The sequence below is a fragment of the Aethalodelphis obliquidens genome, unplaced genomic scaffold (assembly GCF_003676395.1).
Source record: "Aethalodelphis obliquidens isolate GAN/ISIS:26980383/991018 unplaced genomic scaffold, ASM367639v1 scaffold1, whole genome shotgun sequence".
Lineage (NCBI taxonomy): Eukaryota > Metazoa > Chordata > Mammalia > Artiodactyla > Delphinidae > Aethalodelphis > Aethalodelphis obliquidens.
This window is the reverse complement of record NW_020837945.1, coordinates 53,938,470-53,941,867: the sequence shown is the minus strand read 5'-3', so window position 1 is coordinate 53,941,867 and position 3,398 is coordinate 53,938,470. Positions and strand designations below refer to the sequence as shown.

Genomic DNA, 3,398 nt, shown 5'->3' with positions numbered 1-3,398 from the left:
GTTGTATGGTAGTTCTATTTTTAGTTTTTTAAGGAACCTCCATACTGTTCTCCATAGTGGCCGTATCAATTTAAGTTCCCACCAACAGTGCAAGAGGGTCCCCTTCTCTCCACGCCCTCTCCAGCATTTATTGTTTGTAGATTTTTTGATGATGGCCATTCTGACTGGTGTGAGGTGATACCTCATTGTAGTTTTGATTTGCATTTCTCTAGTGATTAGTGATGTTGAGCATCCTTTCATGTGTTTGTTGGCAATCTATATATCTTCTTTTGATAAATGTCTCTTTAGGTCTTCTGCCCATTTTTGGATTGGGTTGTTTGTTTTTTTGATATTGAGCTGCATGAGCTGCTTGTAAATTTTGGAGATTAATCCTTTGTCAGTTGCTTCATTTGCAAATATTTTCTCCCATTCTGAGGGTTGTCTTTTCATCTTGTTTTCGTCTTTTCCTTTGCTGAGCAAAAGCTTTTAAGTTTCATTAGGTCCCATTTGTTTATTTTTGTTTTTATTTCCATTTCTCTAGGAGGTGGGTCAAAAAGGATCTTGCTGTGATTTATGTCATAGAGTGTTCTGCCTATGTTTTCCTCTAAGAGTTTGACAGTGTCTGGCCTTACATTTAGGTCTTTAATCCATTTTGAGTTTATTTTTGTGTATGGTGTTAGGGAGTGTTCTAATTTCATTCTTTTACATGTAGCTGTCCAGTTTTCCCAGCACCACTTACTGAAGAGGCTGTCTTTTCTCCATGGTATATTCTTGCCTCCTTTATCAAAAATAAGGTGACCATATGTGCATGGGTTTATCTCTGGGCTTTCTATTCTGTTCCACTGATCTCCCACGTTCCCTTAAATAGAAAAAGGTGCTAAATGTCTCTTCATAGCCTATTTGGCCATAGTTGTCCCACCTACAGTTTTAAAAACAGACTGAACTTGATCTTCTGAAATCCTTCCTTGAACTGCAGCTCATTCTGTTAAAGAAGTCCTGGGAGAGAGGTCCTATTGGTATTGTTGATAGTCCCTAAAAGGTGAGGATGGTAACTGGGATGAAGGCAGCTGGGAGGGGTCTTCAGCAAACGGAGGGCTGTTGGGAAACTGGGCAGAGGCACATCTGGTCAACAAGATACCAGCTCCTTTGATGAGAGCTAGCAGAATGCCACCCATCGCGGCTGACCCAACCATGGCCACTGGTCCATTTCTTGCTGCCAGGATGGCTCCTGTTAAGGCACCACTCGTGATGCAGTTCCAGGGGTCTTCTTTCCCTCTGACGTGAACCATACTGCAGTCAATCATGGAAAACAGACCTCCCCAAACTGCAAAGCTACCTCCCAACTGCAGAGCCCTGGTTCTAATAGCTGTCAGATTCCCTCATAGTCTGTGGTTTACTCCCACCCGAGAATTGCGAAAACCTTTGCTTGAAAGATCCCACCACCTATGGCTCCCATCGTAAAGACCCCATCACAGTCGTCCACATTGCGCCAGGGGCAAGGCTTGTGCCGTGTACTCCTCCATCTTGACTCTGCCACTCCTGAATCTCTTTTTAATGATTATCGTAAGTTGCCAAAACATATGAATTTTCAACATTTCTGCCTGTGCGATTCTTATCAGATCTGAGTACATGCAACCTACTGAAGATTTGGTAGAAACCTGAAGATAGGTAGCGAGCAATGATGATGCCTGTTTTTCAAAAGGAAGCTGAAACTTATTTTCTTTTTGAATCAAGAACTAACTTATCAGTGTTTCACTGTACAAAATTCATAGTATATTGGAACATGCTTTTTGCCACCTTAATGGTGTAACCCAAATTGTCTGCTCCTATTTAATTGTTCTACTTAAATTGTATTGAATGCCAGTATCTAAGAAAACTGTCAGCATAAATGGTTCCAGAATTTCATTGGGTTACTGAGAAGTGGATCTTCTCTGCAAGTATACTATGTTATACTATAGAGTATTCTATATATGTAGTTTTCTTATATAGTATCTATATGTAATTGTACTATGAAGTTATCTATATCTAGTAATGCAGTATTCCATTAATGTCTAATATTTGAGAACATTTACAATATGAATGGAACTTAATCTAAGAGACATTCAACTAACTTTTTTTTCTTTTTACATTTCAATACTGGATATTAATACTGGATTATTAATAATACTGGATATTAATAAGAAAGATAGTCAAAATAATTATGATCAATATTATGTCAAAAATAATAAATGCTTGGTGTTAGTCTACATACAATTCAGTTTTTGGTGTAAAGTTCTTTGGTTGCAAGAAGGAATATTTAGTTTATTTCACTAATAGAAATATCTTCTAATGCTAGATGGCCTCTTGGTATTTCTTCTGCTGTTGATTTTTAGCATCGTTATCTGTGATTACATGAATGGAGTTGAGTGGGGAGGTACTCATCATGTTTATTCCAAATAAGACTATGTAACGGATTGCTATAGTAGTAATGAGGTAGACAGGCAATGCAACTGCCTGATATTTTTGAGGCCAATAGGTTAAGCCTAAGGTGTTCAACCAAGATTCAGGAATAAAAGGCCACATGAGATATAGTGTGCACCAAAATTGGGAGCTTAACAGCAAAGAAAGCCATAGATCGCTCTTTCTGGAAATGGCAAGGGTGACTTTTCCACCATTTTTTCTGTGGCTGTAGACAATCTTGGGCCCGTCTTGCTGGCAGCTCGGCTTCCTGAGTGCCGAGTGCCCTGCAGGAGGAGAAATTGAGGGAAAGGCCAGGGCGTCACCCGCTGGGGTTCAGGCGCACCACCTTCGTACCGGGCCGGAGGGTGCAAGCTGTAGAGTAGGTTTATGTTCTTCTTTCTTTCCCGTCTCAAGTCCCATGGACTCCACCTAGAAAGTTTGGAACTGTTTTCTGGTAAGTGGTCGTGTGGAAATTAGTATGGAAGAAGCTCACAGGGTTCAACAAATAGTTGACAGGAACTGTAGTTTAAATAGCGTAAAGGCTTCTTTTAATTTTAGTATTTTGTGACTCTTCTTCACATCAGGCATTGCCTAAAAGCATGTTTAAAAAAAAGCGCCAGCTTCTGAGTTTCATATGTGCGGTGGCTTCATGTCTAGTCAATCGTCACAAGGCATTTTATAAGTGCTTCATTGCATATGGTGCTGGGCTAGGTGCTGATGAGGGAGAACAGCACAGACTGTGTTCCATCCTCGAGTTATTTATAATAGAATGTGAGAGGAATAAAAAGAAGTCCGAAAGCACAGAATTAGAAGAAAAAGTAAGGTAGATAGCGTCTTGCTTCTATTTCAGTGAAGTGTCTTTGGGGAGGCTTGGTTAGTATAGGGTGGAGTGGTTGAAACTGTTGAAGGTACAGACCTTCTCAAATTATCCACCAAAAAGTTGGAATTCATGAATATAGATTCCCCTCTGTACAGGAAGC

At 40.0% G+C, this 3,398-nt stretch overlaps 2 pseudogenes; both read right to left on the bottom strand.

Moving 5' to 3' along the window:
- Positions 1 to 825: 825 nt before the first annotated feature.
- LOC113626490 (mitochondrial import inner membrane translocase subunit Tim17-A pseudogene) lies at positions 826 to 1,749 on the bottom strand (annotated as a pseudogene).
- Positions 1,750 to 2,233: 484 nt separating this feature from the next.
- Positions 2,234 to 2,633, bottom strand: LOC113619250 (phosphatidylinositol N-acetylglucosaminyltransferase subunit P-like; annotated as a pseudogene).
- Between the last annotated feature and the right edge of the window lie 765 nt (positions 2,634 to 3,398).